Source organism: Aethalodelphis obliquidens, unplaced genomic scaffold, assembly GCF_003676395.1.
Source record: "Aethalodelphis obliquidens isolate GAN/ISIS:26980383/991018 unplaced genomic scaffold, ASM367639v1 scaffold22, whole genome shotgun sequence".
NCBI classification, from domain to species: domain Eukaryota; kingdom Metazoa; phylum Chordata; class Mammalia; order Artiodactyla; family Delphinidae; genus Aethalodelphis; species Aethalodelphis obliquidens.
Window position 1 is genome coordinate 7,572,287 of NW_020837966.1, and position 23,134 is coordinate 7,595,420.

Consider the following 23,134-nt stretch of genomic DNA (forward strand, 5'->3'; position numbering starts at 1 on the left):
TACATTTATACTTTGATCTAGCAATCTAATTTCTAGAGCTCTAGAAGGTACAGTAGCAAAATGGAGTAAAGAAGCAAAAAGGCAAAGAACAAAAGTGAAAAGCTTTTCATTCCAGCATTATTTGTGATAGCAAAAGTCTGGCAATTTCCAAACTTTTCCCTGTTCATCAGCAGGGCACCGTGGGCACTACACAATAAATTATCATGCGGCTGTAGAAGAGAATGAGGGCTATCTTTTATAGAGGACCTCCAGTATATCTAGTATCAATAAAAAAAAAAAAGTAAGGTGTAGAAAAGACTGCGTTTATGTTACTGTATTTTTAAGGGGCGAATGTAGGAATACAGATGTATTTTTGTGTATGTGTATATATTTAATGGAAGGTTAAACAAAAAATACTGATTATTCTTTGGGAGAGGACATGGTATGAAGGAGACAGAAGCTAGATTTCTCTGAACATAATTTGATTTATAGATTTGACTTGGTAACAATGTAAGTTTTATATCGTTATAAACAAAATGAAATTTAAAATAATACTAAAAACCAGATACAAAATAAATGAATCTAAATGTATGAAATTGATAGCACAACCACAAAGAAGGGTGTTATGGCAATTAAATTTATATTATAGTTAATTAAACCAAAGTTGACTGTATATCCCCATGGATTATATACAAAGGACTAAAGGAAAAAGCAAAAAAAGACAAAATAATCTTACACTGTTTTTGGTAATCATATTGTTGGTGGTAATGTAGGTGCTATTTTGAGACTGGAGAGTGTTGTGGGATAATGTAAATGGGATATAATATAATAATTGGATGTTGAGAGCTGGACTGTTTTATATAGGAGAAAGGAGATACAGATAATAAGATTGATGAAGTTAATAAAAGTCCTGTAGTTCTGAATTTGAAATATCAGTATAAACACATGATTTATTGTATCATTTTTTTAAAAAGTATTTTGTAACTCTTTCCTCTAAAATGATCTGCAAAACAATGATGATCCCAAATCAATGAATACTTTTAGTGTACTGATTGTGGTCTCTATATCTCAATTCCCATTTAAAGGAACCAGAACTTGATGAAGAAATGCAGATTCCAGAATCTTGGACAGAAAATTTACAAGGTAATCCTGAAGTATCTTTTTATACAATAAAGTAAGGTAATTATCAAAGACAACTAGTGTTATTCCAAAAGGATAAAGGAACCATCTTGAATAGATTCTTTTTGGACGAAATATGGAATACTTTCAATGTCATTAGGAAAAGAATCGCAGTGATTTGAAACACATCAAATTGGTTTAAATCCATGAATTCATAACGATAGCAAAGAAATCATTGGTCACTTTTGGGCAATTCTAGGTTATCAACTCATTGTTCTGGAAAAAATAGCTGTTAAAGAGAAAGTGTTGTACCAAGCATTTATTCTTATTTTCTGATTCAAAATGTATCCCTGAGTAACCAAATATTTGGTGAGGGGAAATGTGTATTTATTAGTATTCCAGCTAATACATGAAGATGGAATAAGTAGAGTGTCACTATTTTGCAATCCTAATAAGTTAATGGGTCTCAGTAATGATCTTCATTGGTTTTTGGAAGTACATTACATTGCTTATGAGATATCCTTGCCGAGAAACCAAAAAGCCTCTAGATCTAGCAACCAATTTACAGGAGATGCTAGAAGGAGAGGAACATGCTGAATTATACCTTGGGGATGCAATCAGCAAGATCCATACTGTGGGATAACCCACAGGGGAATAAAAAACACTTCTTGAACAAATCAATTGAAAAAAGAAAAGAGATAAGAGAAGGCACATATCAACCAATTACAATATATTGACCTTATTTGGATTCTGATTGTAGCATAAGAACTATAAGGAAAAGTGGCGAGGAAAACAAGAACAGACAGAAAGAGAAAAAGAGACAGACACTTGTAGAAATTTGATACTTGTAGAGATTTGATACTTGTAGAGATTTGAACATTGCCTGGATATTTCATAATATTAGGAATTATTATAGACTAGAAGCAAGATACTCTAGTAGCAATAAGCACATCAAGTACCTGTGTTTTCTAAGTATCATTCTCTACTCAAGAACTGGCTGGTTCCAGATCTGGTTCAGGGAAAGTACAAAAAGTCTAGTGCTAAAAACACGGAAGTGTTCAAAGACTAATGGTGATATTTCAGAAAGAAACAGAAGCTTATGGGAAGGTTCTTCCATTGTCCAAATTTGGAATAACTTGGGTATCAAAAATGATGAAAGTAATGGATTACAGAACATTAAATAGAAGAAATTTCTGAGTCCACGATGTACTTAAAAAGAGATAAATATAAATAGAGAAAGGGAAAATTGAGAGAAACCTCTCTTTTTGGGATGGGAGGAGGCAAAAAATATGAATTAATAAAAGTAGAAGGAATTGTAGAATTAGGAAATTCTTCTTTTGAAACTGTCTATGTAATACTTGAGTTAGGCAAAGATCATTAATAGATGCTATGACTATTGGATCCAAGGTTGCTGGGGAATAGAATATTCATGTGATAGTATGGTATCTTCTCGCAGATCAATTTCTAATAACAAAAGAAAAAGTGTACCTTCAGCAAGTGATCAGATTTATTATTTCCAGTACAGGTACTGCTACCAGTGACAATAATATTGCAACCTGGTATCATGCAGTAAGAAGTGCATGTCACTTATCCAGTGCTCTTGGGGAAAAAAAAGTTTCAACTTGAATCTAGTATTGAGAAAATAATCAGACATCTCCATAATATGAGGTAGTCAATAGGACAACTGTCCTGGACTCTTCATAAAAAAATCAATGTCATGAAAAAAAAGAAAATAAAAAAAGATGCTCTAAGTTAAAAGAGACTAAAGAGGCATAAGAAGCAAATGCGATGTGTAAAACTTGATTTGGCTTTTGGATGTGGGAAAAAGTAATATGGAAGACATTTCAGAAGCTTCTGGAATATTTAAATAAGGACAATATTTTAGATGACATTATTGAATTATTATCAAATTTCAAAATATGATATTAGTATTTTGGTCATGTAGGAGAATATCTGTACTCTTAGGAGATTCTGGCTGCAGTATCTAGGGGTGAAGTGTTGCAGTGTTGGCAACTTACTTTCAAGTGGTTCATAAAACATACACATATATGTGTATATATGTATGGAGACAGATAAAACGTGGCAAAATATTAAAATTGGTGAAACTTGGTGAAGGTATACAGGTGTTTACAGTACCGTGGATTTGTTTTTTTTTTCTATAAATTTGAACACTTTTCTAATAAAAAATTGGAAAAATTAAAACCAGAAATATGACTTTGTATATCTTAAGAATTTAATGTTTACTTAAAGCTTATTAATATAATTAAAAAATATTTAATGTAGGACCAAGTCCTTCTCTTTAGGCAAGAAATAGGCAGTTGGAGTTCTGAATCTATCTTCCATAAATCACACCATAATTATAAGGATGTGCATTTTCAGTTACTGTAAAACTAAGTAACGTCACTTCCAATGAGGCAAAATTATTGTAAATTTTTTCCTCTAATATTTTACGTTTTTTAAATATTTTACATTTTTACATATTTTTATGTATTTATTACACATTTTTACACATTTTTACATATTTTTACATATTTATTATTTTACATTTCTCTCCTACAATTCATTTTTATTTGAATCTCTCCAAGTTATTCAGACTGGTTTTTATAGAAGAAGCAACTCTTTCTTCTCACATTTACATTTTATTAGTTTACAGGATATGTAATTAAATGTAATTAAAACAATAGGTACAACAAATATTAGCAAGTTTGGGGACAAATACATTTAATGCTCGGTAAATATACAGCTCAACTAGTGGGGACTGAAAAAGTACATGGATGTCTAAAAGAGTAGCCTACCACTTGTAAGGTTTTATTATGCTGTCGTATTAGCTGGGATATTTCACAGTGACGCTGTGGATAGTTGGTTAATCCAACAGATTGCTTGAGTGGAGATTGGTTAGAGAGGGTCTACTGTAGTCAAATGTTCACTAGCCTATGTTACAAACGGGATTCAATATTGTTCATACACAGTTAAGTTTTGTCCATAGTCATCCTCTGGTCAGATGAGTTTATGAATAATCTCTTCTGTCTCAATTACTGCCAAGGCCCTTCCCCTAGTTGAGTTAAGTAAAATGGCTTTAAACTTTGTTACAGTCACAAATGGGTACATTTAGGTCACTTTCCTTTCCTTTTATTCTATAACGCCCCCACCCCCAATAATTTGAAGCTGCTCATTTAGGAATTATGTTGCTCAGGCACTGTTTCAGTATCTGCTGGGAGCATGGCATAGAATCTTAGAGTTGTTAGTCAGTAGTCCTGTTGATTGTTTCCGAGGCAACTCCAATGAATTTCTGACTCTGTTAAAGCAGTATTGTAAGTTTTATAGCTCCCACATTGGAATCCTCTCAGAGGTAGGGCTCACTGTGAAGGGAATGTTGCTTTTCCTACTTGACCATTCCTTCTAAGAGAAGTTTTTCCTGCTTTGTGAGCCCTGAGAATGCTGTCCCGAGGAAGACTCTTTCCTGTGGTGGTATGCCAGATGGCTGGGTTAGATTTCTGTCTCTGTTCACTGAACTTGCTGCTCTGCTCTCTGAGGAGACAAGGGCAAGAACACCGCTGAGGGAGAGGCTTTCAACGGATTTGTAGGAGCCAGCATTTCTCTTCTCTAGAGCATGTTGTGCTTAAATGCTACTCTTCCCTTGAGGGCACCCTTCAGGTTCTGGCTTTTTCAGGCAAAGCAAGAGACCCTAGTTATTTCACTTTCAATCAATTCTGAAGCCACAAAGACCAAAATTGTCTCTTCAGATCCACTCAGACACCAAAGAGAGGCGTGGAAAGGAAATTGCTGCACATCTAGCGGCAGCTGTATAACTCAAATCCATCTCTGGCTTTCATTTTCTATGTGGCAGTCAGGAATTGAAGCTAACACTCAAATTAGCAAAAATAAAATGTTTCAAAAAATACCTTGGAGAATAAAGTCGATTTTCCATTGAAAACCTCCTATAGTCACTGTGGCAGGCTTTCCTACACTATTCATTGACCAGTTCTCTTGTACAAGGGAGAATTATACTCCCTCAATCCTTAAAGTCAGATGTGGTCATGGGAATTGCCTTTGGCCAGTGAAATGTGGATGCATTTAATTTCCAAAGCTTGAATCTCCACCGCTGTCTTCTCCAGACTATTGCCAAGCACTTATTCATGTAACCTGTGAAGATGAACCATCCATATTCTCAATCTGATTACTTGTTCCTTTTATTAACTTCATCTGAATGTATTATCCATTTATACATGTACCTCAATTTACTTTTTAGAACGAAAACAGGTATAAATGGAATTTTTAAATGCTTTATATGCCCAAAGGAAGTCCTAGTGAATTCTTTTGTGTATTGAATATATCAGTGTGTGTATTTTAACATTTTCACACAGTGACTTGATGTAAAGCAGAGCACATCAGATAATCTTCTTTTCTTAGCTGTTGTGTACCTTTGTTTACTATATGTTGGTTGTTCACTTATCAAAAAAATGCTTTTTGAGCTTCTGTCACATTCTAAGTGCTGTACCAAGTCCTGGGTGCACATGTTTAGATGTAGGAATAGCTGTACCTAAACATTGTGTGTGATTTGCTGCTCTGGACTCAATTGATTCCCCCTTACCCAATTCATTTGTTGAAGCCCTAACCTCCAATGTGGCTGTATTTAGAGCTAAGGCTTTTGGGAGGTAATTTGAGTTAAATGAAGTCACAAGGATAGGGTCCTAACCTGATAGGATTGGTGGCTTTATAAAAAGAAGAAATTTCTCTCTACCTCTCTCCACATGCACATACCAAGGAAAGTTAATACAATCACACAGTGAGAAGGCAGCAAGACAAGAAGTCTGCAAGCTTGGAAGAGGGTGCTCATCAGAACCTAACCATGCTTGTACTCTGACCTTGATCTTCTAGCTTCCAGAACTGTGAGAAAATAAATTTCTGTTGTTTAGGTCAACTAGTTTATGGTGCTTTGTTATGGCAGCCTGAGCTAACTAGTACATTTGTCAAGTCCAGGAATTCTATAAATAGAATACCTGTGAATCTTGTAAGAAATTAATCAAGGGCAACACAGTAATATAGAACTATACTTTATATGATTGACCATAAACTTATGAAATTTGTAATCCTAAGAGGTATTAAAGGAAAATAAAATTATAACAAGTCTAAAGAAAAGACAGATAAATTCATGAATGTCTGATTCATAATAGTATATTAAGGGAAACCAGAATTCCAACCTTTTAAAAATAAAATGGGGAAGAACAACAATAAGTCAACCAAAGTAATCAATTCATTTTTTCTTGAACAAGTGCTTAGGAGCGTCCTTAGACAATAATATCTCACATTATGGTTCAGAACAACCTGCGTCAGAATCACATTGGAGTGCTATTAGATGTCTAGTTTTCAGGACAGTGTCACAGTCATATTCAATTTTTCTGAGGGAATCTTCATTTCAAACAAGTTCTCTAAGTGATCCTTAGACACACTAAAGTCTGAGATCACCTATTTTAAGCAGTGGGGCTGCATAAAAAATGTTAGTCTCTGTCCCTCCAATAAGATACCTACTGATGCATGAAATAAAGGCAAACCAGGGTGAAAAGTGAGCAAGGGCTCTACCTTATGATACAGAATATAGAAGTAGTATTTTAGTAGAAGAGATCAACAAAGAATAGAAAGTAGCTACTAGGGATCTGTTCCCAGCACTCTGGGACCTGAGAGGGAGTAATAGACAGTGGACCAGAGGAGTTTGGAGTCAGGGAGGCCTCAGAAAAGAAGTGGCATGTGCCACCACTTGAAGAGTAAAAAAGGCTCTCTCCCTTCAACACTTCTTAGAAAAAGACAATAAAGGAATAAAACAAAGGTTTTCTTTCACAAGGACAGAGAGCACAGAGAGGAGATAGGAATGGATGAAAACTTTTTGGAGGACAGAATGCAATGAGGTGGTAGGACTGACTAGACCAGAAGTATGCTGATTCACCCTGAACACCCTCTGGAGGCTCAGCCCTTGGAGCACCACGGGTTGTAGAAGGTGAGGAGGAGGGATATGTAAAGATAAAAGGAAGGGACATGTAAGTGGTTGGACCCTGGCCACCTGTGTTTCAGGAGCAATAGGGTTATTCTCTAGAGGATTTAAACTGGAGGAGACTTGAAGTGAGTGACATTAAGCAGAGTGGAGTGAAGCACCAGGGCAAGGACTGAAACAGGGATTATTAAGTGAGTCCACGTACCGAACAATGAGACTCTCAGCACCATCTCTCATCTCCACTCTAATCTCAGAAATCTGACAGCCAGGCCCTCTATTTCTATCCTTAACTCTAAATAGCATTGATTTCTCAAATCTAAGAATTGATGCTAAAAAATATTGAAACAGTACCTTCGAAATTTTAAGAGTATGTGCCCAGCTATTTAAGAGATTAATCAAGTAGGGTAAATGGTAGAATAAAGGTATTTTTTCAGATACATGAGTACTCAAAACACTGAGCTTCTTAGGAGGCAACTAGAGGATGTATTTTAATCAAAATAAGGGAATAAACCAAGAATAGGAAGACATTGAGTCCAGGAAATGGGTTTGAATATAGGAGAATTGCAAAAGGAAATTCAGCATACAACTACACAACCAGGACAGAATTAGGTCTAGAGTACGGGTGAACATAGATTGGAAGAGGGGCTAAGAGAGAGGGGACTGAAGGAAAAAAAAATGAATTTAGATGTTCAGAGGTTTTAAATCATGTGTGCATTCAATAATCTGTAAAGAGTCTGCTAGCAGTGCTCCGTCCTTCCATTTTCTTTTTACTTTGCTTGGCCCTGTATAAAATAAATGTTTTTATACTTATTTTTTCATCTCTCTTTATGGTTTCCATTTTGATGAATAAGTATACCTTTTTTAAGGAATGATATAATCAAACATTATCAATGATTGAAGTAATTAGCACATAGTTTTAATATTACAATTTGAATCATTTCTCATGGACCTAACTAAAAAGTAAAAAAAAAAAGCCACTAACATTTACCTACAGAAATCTAGGTGATTTCTTTGTTACCTTTTATTTATAGATATTTTAGAAGTTTACTACGTTATTCTCCAGATAGTTCACTAACTTGGTAAATTGGAAAGACTGATTTTCCATTTTTAAGGAAAAAACCCCAGTAACCACCATTTACAGCAAAGAATTTGCATTAGGCAATGCCTGAAAATAATTTTGAAATGTATTTATTTTCATCTCAAATATGACTTCTTTCTAAAATGGTCAAAGTCTCATTTCTCAGCTGCAATTAAATGACTTTTTAGGATAATGTTTCATTTGGCTGTATTATGTTAATAATGAGCTAGATGATGTATATCTTTTCCATCTTTATGTACCCATGAATTATTCAGAAGTGTTCTCTTGCAAATGCACAGTAGAGGAATTCAGTTCCTTTTTTTCCCAAAAGGGTCAGACATGCTTTAGTTTAGAAGGGAGAGAAAGAGAAAAAAGTAGAGTCTTTCCTTTCTTTTTAAATCTTTTAAAATGTATTGAAGTTAACAGTCGGAAATTATCTAAATATCCACTAAAGAGAAAATAAACTATAATACTTCTACTTGACAAAGTGATGCAGCTCTCAAAAGGTAATGGTTGGAAAGACAGCATAGGTATATGGAAAAATGTTTATATCAAAAAATAAGTAGAAAAAATCATATAAAAATGTATGCACATTATAATTTCAATTGAAAAAGTCATAGAAAAAAATTCCAAAAGAAAATACGATAAAATAGTAATGACAGTCATGTTACTATGATAGGAATATAGGTGTTTTGTATCTTCTCTGTATTTTCCAAATTATTTTAATGTGATACTATCTTTTTAATGAGGGAAAGCAAAACAAATAAGCACACGCTTATTGAATGACTAGTGTTTGCTAGAAACTGGGCTGTATGCTGAAGATATCAAGATGAAAAGATATGCATAGCGATATGTAAGATAAATCAGGTTTTCCCTGATGATACTAAAATGTATACTGTAAAATTAACACAAATTTTACTGAGATCTGGTTAAGGAGAAATGTCATTAATTAAATACCTAGTAGGTGTTTTTCATATGTACCTTGTCCAGTCTACTCAACAATCACATGAAGAAGGTGATTCTATTTTACAGACAGGAAACTAAGTCTTAGAGAGGCTATACAACATGTCCAAAGTGGCACAGTTAATAAGAAATTGAGTTTGGCCTAATTAGAAGTCCATTTTCAGTCATTTAACAAGAATGTATTAAATGCCGACTATGTACCAGAAATTGTTCTAGATTAGGGATACTGAAATGAGGAAAACAAAGACCTTGCCCTCCTGGAGCTTACATACTAGTGTGAGAAGACATAAACAACAACAACAAAATGAGAAATGGTATATTAGAATCTAAAAAGTGCTTTAGAGAAAAATTAAGCAGAGAAAGGGGGTAATGTTGTGAAGTAGGGGAGGAGGGATTGCAATTTTGATTAGGAGTGTCAGGGAAGGCCTGGCTGAGAAAGCAGTGGTTGAGCAGAGGCCTGAAGGAGTTGAGGGGTTGATCCAACTCTGTAAGAGAGCATTTAAGACAGGGGAATGGTAAGCATTAAGGCCTTGAGATGAAAACGTGCCTAGAGAAACAGCAAGGAGACCAGTATGGCTAGAGCTCATGGAACAGTGGGGAGAGTGGAACAAAATGAAATAAAGGAAGACACTAGGGAACTAGAGACTTAGAGCTTTGTAAGTCAGGAAACCACTGGAGAGTTTTAAACAGAGGAGTTAACTTTATCTGACTTAGTTTTGAATGGATCATTCTGGCTTCCATGTGCAAAAAAGCCTGTAGGGAAACCCGGGTGGAGGCAGGAGACTGGTTAGGAGGCTACTGCAGTGAGAGATGATAGTCAGCTGTGCCAGGATAGGAGTGGAGCACTGTCAAGAGCTGTGAGGGCTTGAGATTTTATCCTGCTACTTACTGGTGAGCTATCAAGTTAGCTAGTTTCTTGCATGCTGGCAGGAAATATGAGCCTCAGGTTTGTTTCATCCCCCAATACCAACCTATAATAATATGAACACCTGTATGCCTTCACTAAGTTTCACAAATTTTAATATTTTTTGTCACATTTTTAAATCTCTCTCCATATTTATATACATATGTACACACATATGTGTATGTTTTATGAACCATTTGAAAACAAGTTGTAGACACTGCAATAGTTCAGCACTAGACCCACGGGGGATGCAGAATGGCCCAGGTGGACACTGTGCATACAGGTGGTTTGTGTCACAGCTGAGGGACTCCAAACTTAGGAAACCCCAATCTGATGGTCTGCGAGCAGACGTGCCTAACCTTTGCTCTCTTTTGCAACGTTACCTATATGATCTTTATTATTCTGGGAGGCGAACAAACCTGTCCTCTGTTTCAGAGGCGACACTATCACTATCTTCCAAGGCTGTTTGCTACACAAATCTCCTTGAAAAGATAGTCCAGAACAAAAGCTATCAGTGTCTTCCCTTGTAAGATGGGCAGAAGAGTAAAAGATCCATGGAGAATTGTCTCTCAATAAGAGTATAGTGTGAAGTGGCTAAATTCTGGAGGTGTTTTTCAGATAGAGCCCAGACCAGATATGGGATGAAAGAGAAAGAGGGTCCAGAATGATGCTATGGTTTTTGCCAGGCCCTGTACTTGGCATTGGGGATAGGGTGGCAAATGAGACATTCTAAGCCTTGGCCACCATGGGGCTTACCTCCCTAATGGGAGACATACCCAAAGTAGCTAAGCATGCCACATAAGTGAAATGATTAACTTACATTATATATAGTTTCTAGGGAATTTAGTTGTTAAAAAAAAGTGTGGTTTTATTTAAACAAGATAAAATTACAACCCGTATAGAAAGGGAAGAGGTAGATTAGACCCCATCAGTGAAGGCAAGTGTGCTTGCTTATAGAGTTCATCCTTGTCATCCTTTTTTGAAAAGTAGAATTAACTTGAGTTTGTGTCTTTTTTGCGATAGACACACTTAGCATTTATTTTTATCAGTAACCCAGACATGCTTAATTTGCAGAAAAGACATTAAAATTTTAAAAGCATCTATTTTAGGAACAAAATTATTTTACTCTACTTTCTTATAGACATATATCTGGAGGTTGACTGTAATGAGCTGTTGTCATAGGTGGAAAACCATCATTAATTTTATTTCTTAGCAGTTTGTTGTCTGTCTCTACCCACTAGAATAAAGGCTCAGAAAAAGGAGGTTTGCTTTGTTTGTGGACACAGTCTCAGCTCATAGAATAGTGTCTGGTATACAATAGGTGTTTAATAAGTAGCTCTTAAATGAATGAATGTATGATACATGTATGTATTATTTTGTATTTTGCTTATATAAATAGATTCCTTTCCCTAGTATTAATTTCATTTGCAGAAGTGTTAATGTCTGTTAACTTTCTATTAGTTTTTTGTACCATAACCATTCTTTAAGTATTGGACATTTAGATGTTTACAGTGGTACAAAATACTGAAGTAATGTTTTTGTGTATATTGACTTTTTAATGTCTTTTGAATTATCTCAAGTATAAATTCAAAGGAATGGGTCAAAGGTATTAACATCATCATTACTTTCCCTCCATATTGTCTTTTCCAAAAGGGTAAGGATAGTTTTCAATGGATGAGTGCACCTGTTACACCTCAAACTCAAATCCATTAGCACTAGTTGTTACGTTTTTTTTTCTTAACCTCCCCGTCTTTGTAGGTGGAAATAGAGGATCAAGTATGCTTTTATTAGCTTTTATTTCATGTCTCCTGATGTTGTATATATTTCCATGTTTATTTATTATTTTTTCCCTGTGGTATGAGCTGTCTGTTTATATACTTTGCCCAGCAGAGCTGCTTGTTAAATTATCCAGTTCCTAAATTCTAGGCCGAATGATGACATTTAGGTTTTTAATGAAACCTTCTCCTTGGTAGTGGGGTTGTCTCAGATGGCAATTTCAGGTGATGTTCTCCTGGTGAGGCTGAGAGGCAGGAAGGTGAGAAAGGGACTCTTTTTTTTTTTTTAAACATCTTTATTGGAATATAATTGCTTTACAATGGTGTGTTAGTTTCTGCCTTATAACAAAGTGAATCAGTTATACGTATACATGTGTTCCCATATCTCTTCCCTCTTGCGTCTCCCTCCCTCCCACCCTCCCTATCCCACCCCTCTAGGTGGTCACAAAGCACTGAGCTGATCTCCCTGTGCTATGTGGCTGCTTCCCACTAGCTATCTATTTTACGTTTGGTAGTGTATATATGTCCATGCCACTCTCTCACTTCATCCCAGCTTACCCTTCCCCCTCCCCATATCCTCAAGTCCATTCTCTAGTAAGTCTGTGTCTTTATTCCTGTCTTATGCCTAGGTTCTTCATGACATTTTTTTTTCTTAAATTCCATATATATGTGTTAGCATATGGTATTTGTTTTTCTCTTTCTGACTTACTTCACTCTGTATGACAGACTCTAGGTCCATCCACCTTATTACAGATAGCTCAATTTCGTTTCTTTTTATGGCTGAGTAATATTCCATTGTATATATGTGTCACATCTTCTTTGTCAATGGACACTTAGTTTGCTTCCATGCCCTGGCTATTGTAAATAGAGCTGCAATGAACATATTGGTACATGACTCTTTTTGAAGTATGGTTTTCTCAGGGTATATGCCCAGTAGTGGGATTGCTGGGTTTATATGGTAGTTCTATTTGTAGTTTTTTAAGGAACCTCCATACTGTTCTCCATAGTGGCTGTGTCAGTTTACCTTCCCACCAACAGTGCAGGAGGGTTCCCTTTTCTCCACACCCTCTCCAGCATTTATTGTTTCTAGATTTTTTGATGATGGCCATTCTGACCGGTGTGAGATGATATCTCATTGTAGTTTTGATTTGCATTTCTCTAATGATTAATGATGTTGAGCATTCTTTCATGTGTTTGTTGGCAATCTGTATATCTTTTTTGGAGAAGTGTCTATTTGATGCTAACACCCAGGCACGGAGGATTTCCTTGCCTGGTGAGGAGCGCCACAAGGAGCCACCATTTGATTACATTTCCTCTTTCAACAGATATCTATTGGGCTTGCTGCTGTGTGAACAGCAAAATAAATATCTAATCACATTGTGTTATAAGTATGATAAAAGTGTGGTACGGTATGAGACAATAATGAGGAAGGGATGAGTGCTTGGAAGCCTTACATCAGGGGAGTCTTTCTAAGGAAGTGGCATTTTACCTAAAACCCAAAGGAAGACATATCCACAAGGTATCATATCTCTGGTAGAAGCACAGTGTAAAATGCCATTACTCTAGCCTGTTCAGCTGAGTTGTAATATCCTGTGGGTCAGAAGGTTGCTTTCATCTTGATGTCACTCAAGATGACTGTGCCAGGTCAGAGAGATGGAAGAATAATGTTCCTCCTTAAGTTCCTTACATGCCTGGTCACTCAGTGATATATAGGAAATAACCTGTGCTTCTTTGAGGCTGGCTACTTAGTTAGATAACCTGTGCTTGTTTGAGGATCAAATAATAAGATCATCACTGTGTGTCATTTCCCCTATTCTTTCCATATGATTGAAATAGTTAACAATTATCAGAATTCAGAGGAATCCACTTTCTCCTGATTTTATGAATCATGCTGTAAGAGCAGCTAACACAGCATAATACACAATACAGTCATAATGCAGTCTGCATAAAAGTAATCTCAAGTCACATAAATGCTTCATAAAGAGTCCCTGTCTGTACACAACATTTCCTACAGTGCACAGGAAAAATGAAAATCAGTATCTTATAGTTGACTTCATTTGGTTTTCTAACTTTGATTACTTCTTCCATAATTTTGGCTTATCCATTTAAGCTTATTCTTAATATATGGACACTTGGGGGTCCAGTCGGTCCTTTAGAGGTAAGAAGGGTTTGAAGCCATATTTCTGTTACTGTTAATGTAAATAATCCTCTAAAAGTCCACATTGCAATGAAGCAAGAATACTGCCATGTGTAAAATAGGAGATTTTGTTTTCTGAACATTTAGCAGTTTATTTCACATTCTACATGTAACCCTTTGTTATAGTCTGTAATGTCTGAGGAGGCATGCATGTATAGTCCATTGCCAGGAAAAAATACAGTCTTACTAGTAGCTGACTGCAGATATTCTCAGAGTCCAGAGTATGATGCAAATATATGTATGTGTATATATATATATATTTTACTATTCTCATTGTGCTCTTTTAGCCTGAGTCAGCTTTAGCCCCCTTCTCCTCTAAACGTCTTCCCTTGCTCCCTTCTTGTTTCACTCCTCTAGCCACCCCATGTGGTCAGAGCTGGGGAAACCACTGTTCCTGGACCTCTTCTGGAAGGCAGTGAGGAATCAGAGTTGGCGGCACCTCACAGCCTTCCCTGGGATTTGGCTTAAACTTTTCAGATTCTTTGGAGTGGAATCTGTTATATAAAACCAGTCTTTCTGGTGTTAATAGAGCAACCCTCATAGCACAAGTCTGGTGTAACTGTGTCAAAAAGGACTCCTTCCACCAAGAAGGAGGCTGAGAAAGCAAAAAAAAAAAAAAAAAAAGGTGTAGGGGACAAAGAACCTGGATCTGTCACAGATGATCTTCCAGAGTTCTTTGAAGTCGATTTATTCCATCGTAAACCTCTCAGAGCCACTTTACCAGAAACACGTCTTTACTAAAAAATGCTTTCTAGGTTCACGTGAGGTAATCACAGTTCCAACCTAGCACAGAAATTTAGTGAGGCAAGGATAATCAAGTTATCCGTACAATCAATAAAAATGGCGTGGGCACTTATCTTTTCCCAATTTCTCTGTAATGTGTGTAAAAGAAATTATTAATCCAATAGTGACACATAGTTTTACTCCACAGATGGGAAGGAAACTTAATTATTCGTAGGAGCTGCTTTTTATTAGTCTGAAAGACTTGTTTAAAATTGTAGTTGCACTAATACAGCATTGTTAACTTGACAGCAAAAGTAACCACAGCTTAAGCCTTCACACAATCTGCCCTGCTCTCCGGGATCCCTCTTACTGCAGACTTTCAGTGGAGTTCTGAATGACTCATTCTCATATAAAAGATTTGACACTGAGCTGGATTCAAGTTTTAATTCTTCCCAGTTTGATCCATCATTGAAAAATGTATTGGTGGTACTGTTCAAACCTTAACATCTTACTGTATTAAAACTAACTTTTGTCAGATAAAAGTTGCTTCTCTAAATTGTTGAAATATGTATTCATGAATGCCTAATTTTCTAGATTTTTCCTGAAAATAGTATCTTAAAGTTATGGCTAAGAATTTGTATCCTTTTCTCTTGTACTTATCTTAATTACACTAGATATCATTGTTGCTTTTCAAAGAGACAGCCAACTAGGCTTTATATCAAGCTTTTACTCCAGGAACTAAAGAACTTTTTCCTTTGTAAACTGTATAAAAAGATGCTACGTATTATGTACCAAGGAAAATGGTTGCTTTTTTCCCCCTAAACCGCCAAAGAATCTCTTTCATCTCCTGGCATTCTGTCAAGCTCATTACTGCTTCAACATTTGAACTTGTCACCTCTCCAAACTCATCCAGTTGCATTTCATCATCTTTTGACAAATCTTAAAGTTTTCTAAAAAGCTCCTTTGGATTTTCTGTAAAAGCCCAGTTTTTGAGATTCAGAAAGCTTCTTTAATTAGTAGATTTTTATAAAAAAATTTATAAAAGGATGACCAAAATTCAAATATCTGTCCGCATTTCAATTTTTGTTAAAATTTTTGTTTGCTTCCAACTTTGCCTCTGTTAGAACTTTTTTTTTTCCTGCCCTCAAGTCTGCGAGAAGATGGTAGTATTCCTTGATATCTCATCAGAAACAAAGAGCAGAAGGCCCTGGGGAGCCAGCATTTCCAGTACTGGGTACTACTGAGAAATACAGTTAGATTCAGAATTACTCAACTCATTGAATTCACAGCTCCTCTACCACCTTAATTTATTTTCTCTCCTTTTCCCACCTTTGGAGAATTACTCCCCTTTGAATTTTCCTTTTGTATATCTTTTAGGTTATCTGAGTACAATCCTGTGAATTTCTGGTACTGTTCTTGTACCTTGAAGGTGAAAGAAAGGCTGGCTTTAAATGTGTTTGTTCGAGTGTCCCCAAGCTGGACCTTCCTCATCCTGAGGATCTCAGGCCTGCTAGACCCAGTAAATATTGCTAGAAGAGAGTACAATATATTCTGTGCAGCCTACAGATGACGTTTCATGTTCAAAGGACCATTGCTGGGTTCATGTCTTTCTGTGGAGGGGCCAGAGTCCTCATTTGTTTAACACTCATTCTCTTCTGTATCATTTATTTAAAGAGATTAGAAGAGTACTCCTTTCTGTACCAGCTTCTCTCTCAATTTAGACAGGAGAATATCCGTTTCAAAGCCTTTGGCCTCTTTCAGAGCTATACCTCTATGGTTTGGAATGCTGTTTTGAAGATGTGACAGGGTCAGCTGGAAAAACCAAGGGCCTAGCTAGGTATCATCCTCAAATTGCCACTAAAGTAAAGTGCCTTAGGACTCCTTGGTGAGAATAAAGATGTCCCTAAGTTCAAAGAAGTGTTTCTGGAGGGAATGAAAACATTTTTAATGAAGTGACAACACTTTACTCTCTACTTACAGAAGTTGAGTAAATGTTCCTTTTGTGGGGAGGCTGTCTCCCTGAGCAGGGCTATGGCCTAGTGGACCACTCCAAACACCAGGGGAAAACTTATGAACAGTTGAGAGAAGTCACCAAAAATGAAGAACTACTGCCTTGCTTACAAAGATTTCCACTCCCCTTCCTAAGTATCCCCAACTCCTTTGATTTGTCACATAAGCATCTGCTCTGGCAAACATCGTAATTTCTCTGCACAGAACTAGACCTTCATGAGAATGAAAAACAAAAGATTACAAAAGAGAAGCAGAGTTCAACAGGCTTCTTTAAAGCTCATTTATTGATTCTCATTAGGATTTATCTGACATAGAGCCCTTAAGCATAAGCTTATATCCAGTCAACATTCCTGTATAGAGTTTTTACACTTTTAGAGCCTTTTCGAAGGGAATTTTAAAGAAATAGAAGACATGGCCACTAATTTTCCCCTACTGACTGAAGGTGGAAAATATAACTGAAATAGCTTAAAACTAAGCATATCAATACAGTATAATGGCACCACTTTGCCATTAAGGTAGTACAAGCTCTTGGGTGGCCTAGATGCTCCCAAATTTAAAGAGCTTCATGTTATGCATTGAGGTCCTTAATAACCACTCCCTCTCCCTCCTCCTTTGAATCACTGCGTCAGAGTTTCAGATGCCCCAGAGCTTCTGGACCCTCAGATTAGATTCAGATCCCACAGTGTACTTTTTTCTTTGACATTATGGGGATGATTTTGTGAAGCCGCCTCATTTTGTTAGTTTGGATTGATAGTTCAAGGGTGACTTGAAGTATGTTGGATTATCAGCTAGAACACTTCTAATAAGATATGTGATTCTATAAGTTTGGATGCTGCTGCACACTTTGGTGACTTTTTTTGGATATTAATTAATATTGCTGTCAAGGGTTTATATTACTAATGTTATTTTAAAAAATTCCCTTTGTTTCTCAAATTTCAAATATAATATGGGCTTGTGGTTAAGGATGCAAATGATACAAAGTTATGTGTGTGTGCAGATGTGTTTATGCATTATATGAAAATTGAACAATTCTCTATCTCCCTCCCCGAGAGCCTGAAATAACCCATTCCATAATCTTCTCCTTTTTACAAATATATGTAAGCATACAAGCACAGATTCATTGTTTGTTGTTATTGAAATAAAATCATGCTGAATGCAATTTGCTTTTTTCACCTAAAAATCACAACCTTGCACCTCACTAGTCATGGTACTATTATCTTTTGTACTTATAAACACGCATATTTTAATTTTCTATAAGTGAAATCATAACACTTCCTGTAGGATATTACCTTTTGATTTTATTTTAACTTTTACTATTATTAATATTATTAATTTTCATTTTTATAATGCTTTACAGATCACAAACTCTTCCCACATATGCCGTCTTATTTATTCTTAAACACTCTGTGAGGTGGTTACTATTAACTCTATTTTACTTGATCAGAAACCTTAGAGAAGTTGATGCCTTCCCTCCATCATAAAGCTACTAAAGGTAGAGTCAAGATTCAAACTTGTCTTGTCTTACTCACTCATGCCTTAGAGGGCACTTAATTTTCTGATAATGTTTGAAAATGTTTGTGGGAAGTTAGGCAAATCCCTACTGAATGACATTTGTAATTCCCTTCACCATATCAAAAAATTGTCAATATTTTTCTTTTTTTATTTGACCAATAAGCCTCTAGCAAGATAGCCATCACCTTATGTACCATATCTGTTTGTTTTGCTATCTGTTGTACAGACTAGTGGATTCTATGAGAATTTTTCTGCCTTAATTCTTTTTTTTTTTTTTTGCGGTACGCGGGCCTCTCACTGTTGTGGCCTCTCCTGTTGTGGAGTGCAGGCTCAGCGGCCATGACTCACGGGCCTAGCCACTCCGTGGCATGTGGGATCTTCCCGGACTGGGGCACGAACCCATGTCCCCTGCATCGGCAGGTGGACTCTCAACCACTGCGCCACCAGGGAAGCCCTGCCTTAATTCTTAAAACAGCTTCCTATTAACCTGAAGCATTGTTCCATTTAATATGTATTTCCACATCCTATTATTTGCTCCTAAACTCATTTTATTTACATTTTCTCTGGACTGAGCTCAATTTGCTGTACATTAGTCCCAGAGCCTGAATGATTCATCTGAATCCAAGTACATTATTTCTCGTAGTATCTTTCTTTTCACAATTTAACTTAGGCCGTAAACTTGCTTTCCATGCATCCTCCAAATTAATAGCAGAAAAATAAACTTTTAAAGATGAAAACAAAGCTTGCCCTTGGCCTCATGGGAACATAAATATTGGTCTGAGAAATGGCTTGGCTACCGTCCTGATGTATCTCAAGAGGCAATTCCCTTTTCCTATTTTATTTGTTAATGGTAATATAAAAAGGATTAATTATAATGCTGAGTTTTAAGCATCTAACCATGGAGATCCAGCCAGCAATGAATGTAGGAACTTTTAGGCAAAGATGTTGGTAATTAATTAAAAATCAGATGCTTACAGGTCCTCTGCCCATTAAAAAAATTGGGTTGTTTGTTTTTTGGATATTGAGTTGTATGAGTTTTTAATATATTTTGGATAGTTACCCTTATCAGACATATTATTTGCAAATATCTTCTCCCATTCAGTAGGTTGCCATTTCGTTTTGGTGACGATTTCCTTCACTGTGCAAAAGCTTTTAAGTTTGATTCAGTTCCATTTGTTTATTTTTGCTTTTGTTTCCCCTGCCTGGGGAGACAGATCCAAAAAAATATTGCTAAGACCAATATCAAAGGGCATACTGCCTATGTTTTCTTTTAGGAGTTTTATGGTTTCAGGTCTTACATTTAGGTATGTAATCTATTTTGAGTTTATTTTTGTATATGTTATGAGAAAATGTTCTAATTTTGTTTTTCACAAGTAACTGTCCAGTTTTGCCAGCACCATCTATTGAAGAGACTATCTTTTTCCATTATATATTCTTGCCTCCTTTGTCATAGGTTAATTGACCATATGTGTATGGGTTTATTTCTGGGCTGTCTATTCTGTTTCACTGATCTATGTGTCTGTTTTTATGCCAGTACCATACTGTTTAAATTAATTTAGCTTTGTAGTATAGTCTGAAGTTAGGGAACGTGAGGCCTCCAGGTTTATTCTTTTTTCTCCAGATAGGCCTTTTTCCAAAGAACACATACAGATGGCCAACAGCTACATTAAAAAATGCTCAGCATCACTAGTCATAAGGGAAATGCACATCAGAACCACAATGAGATATCATCTCACAACAGTCAGAATAGCTATTGTCAAAAATTGACAAGAAATAACAAATGTTGGCGAGGATGTGGATGAAAGGGAGCATTTGTATACTGTTGGTGGGAATGTAAATTTGTACAGCCACTATGGAAAACAGTATGGAAGTTCCTCAAAAAGTTAAAAATAGAACTACAACACAATTCAACAGTTCCACTCCTCAGTATTTATCTGAAGGAAACAAAAACAAATTTGAAAAGATATATGCACCCCAATGTTCATAGCAGCATTATTTACAATAGCCACGATATGGAAGCCACCTAAATATTCATGAACGGATGAATGGATAAAGAAGATGAATGGCTAATATTCCACTGTAAATAGTGGAATATTACTCAGCCATAAAAAAGAATGGAATTTTGCCATTTGTGACAACATAGATGGACTTGAGGGTATTAAGCTTAGTGAAATAAGTCAGAGAAAGACAAATGCTGTATGTTTTCACTTATATGTGGAATCTGAAAAGTAAAACAAACATACAAATATAACAAGACAGAAATAGACTCATAGATATAGAGAACAATCTAGTGGTTACCAGAGGAGAGAGGAGTGGGGCAGGGACAAAATAGGTGAAGGGGATTAAGAGGTACAAACCACTACGTTTAAAATAAATTTTACGAGGATAGAATGTACAGCACATGGAGTATAATCATTATTTTATAATAACTTTGTATGGAGTATAATCTATAAAGATATCAAATTACTATGTTGTACACCTGAAACTAATATAAGTCATCAATGATACTTCAATAAAAACAAACAAAAAACACATGCTTACACAGTGTAAGGTAATATAGAATGAAATGGACTGTGGAGATTGAGAGATTCAGGTTTGAATCCTTGCTTTGGCACTGGCTAACTCTTAGACCTTGGAGAGTTTGATTACTTTCTCTAAGCCTGTTTCTTCAACTATAAAATAGGGATAATGCTCATAGGTTTTTTGGGAGCATTAAATGATACAATGCGTTGATTGCCATTACCACGTTTAGCATTTAGGAAATCTTGAGTATGTGGAAAGTTTAACCACATGTAATTATTGATTTTAAACTGCTATTTACCTACAAAACAACTCTTTTATGCCTATTATATTTATATCTAATGTACCTATATACCTGATATAACTAAATAGCTAAAAGTATTTTGTCATTTTAGTCAGGTTCTTCTGTATTTCTATTAGTTATTTTTTTCTTTGTCTCTTTTCCTGACAATATAATAAACTATTTTTTCCTATTTTGAAGACACGTTTTGGTACAAGAGCCTTCTTAAATATGCCTTAATTCTTTCTGTTAAATTAGTAATAATAGTTACATTATTAAACTAAATTATCATAGTACTGTGAAGGAGTTAAAATATCCTCCTTCCCATAACCTTATCAAGTAGATTCAAACTTTGATGACTTACAGTTCAACTGCACAGTTTATTATGGACTTAAAATCAGATTTTATGGCAATTAGCAAAATAAGGTCACAAAGTTTCAAAAAATTTTTTGAAAAATTTTGGTTTTAAATTTGGTTTTAGACTGGATTTGAGTGATTAGTTTCATTTGTTCATATTTAAGGGTAGTGGTATAATCCTTTGAGAATGAATAACTTTTGGTTAGCTACTCTATCCATAGAATTTCTGAGCATAGAAGACTGTATTCTTGTTGTTAAGGAGTTTACAATCACTTATGAGTTTATAATGGACCAGGTGCTATTTTAAGCACAAGCAATAGTGGTAAACAAAGACAGATGTCCTGGCCTTGATGAACTAAGATTATAGTTGGAAAGAAACAAATCAACATATAAATAAGTGCATAAATAAGAATTTCAGACACTGTAAGTGCTATTTGAAGATAATATAGAGTCTGGTGGCATGAAGGGAAGGCCTCTCTTTGAATTGAAACCTGAGCGATAGGAAAGCTGGCATGTGCTGATCCAGGAAAGAGTGTTCTAGGCAGAAGGTAAACACTGTACAATGCTCTGAAATGGGAGCAAGATAGTTGGCATGGGGATAGGATGAGGGTACAAACGACTCTCACCAAAGACAGAATGTGAGTGAGAACATTTGGAAGCCATTTGCATCCAAGTGAAAAGTGAGGAACTCAGAAAATGCATTTGGATAGTGTCTCTTGTAAGGTACCATGTAGTCAAGGTTGATGAATTCCTGTTCAGCATTCTAATTAAAACATCAATTGGGATTCTGTTTTTCCATCCTAATGGAAATTTTATAAGTGCACTGGAAGAAAGAGGTTGTCTTTTCATAAAGGAAAAGACTGATATGCTTAGAGGTGTGAAAACAGTTTTTATGCCATATACACCTTTGATTTGGTTAATTTCAACTGGAATTGAAAGGCCCCAATTTTGGGATTGACTTTTTACAGCTTAGACCTGTCACTTTAGTCAAGCTGCATGTTGTCCTGCTACTAGGCAGGCAACAATACTGTAATTATAGATCCTATACAAGAATCCCTGAGACTGTCGAATCTCTGTTTCCTTCCCTAAATTGGCATATTCTAAGATCATCAAATTTTGGTACGAGCATGTCTGAAAATGAAGCCAGAAGTACTGAAAACATAACTTTAAACTATTTTTTTCACTCTTACTCCTCCCCTAATAAAAGGCATGTATTTTAACTAGGTTAGTGTTTTTCCTGGTTCTCCAGTTATAGTACATCTTCATTTTAAGCATGAATAAATAGCTTACATTTTCATTTCCTGAATTATCAGAGCTGAAAAAAAAAGCGCAGACGTACGCAGTTCAACTGAGTCTCAAAACTTTTTAGAGAAACTTTTCCCGCAAGAGAGAAAAGAAAGCAGAAGGATTTGGGGTCTGTATGAACAATGGCATTAGCAAACCTTGTAATGTGTCAAATTTTGAATATAAAGAACTTATCACAAGTAGTAATTTTTTCTCTAGATTCCTTGAGCAGGAACTTTTAACACCAAGACAGAAGACAAACTAAAATCACTCTCACCTATATTCCTTCCTCTACCCATTAATAGCCTTCCTGCTGTAATGCATCAAAGCATTATTAGCTCATTTTCTACACTGGCTTTTTTGATTCTCAACATGAGAATTTCTCAGCAAGGTAGTAGAATAATTGGCATTACTAGAGATTGAAATTAATATTAGAAATGTAGTCAA

The 23,134-nt window shown here is 35.8% G+C and overlaps 1 long non-coding RNA gene across 1 annotated transcript in view; it reads left to right on the forward strand.

Moving 5' to 3' along the window:
* The window catches only part of LOC113628050 (uncharacterized), a 236,617-nt gene that overhangs the window by 25,492 nt on the left and 187,991 nt on the right, over positions 1-23,134 (forward strand). Inside the window, exon 2 of the long non-coding RNA XR_003435856.1 lies at positions 1,065-1,122. This is a non-coding gene — a long non-coding RNA (uncharacterized LOC113628050). The remainder of the gene's footprint in view (positions 1-1,064; positions 1,123-23,134) is intronic.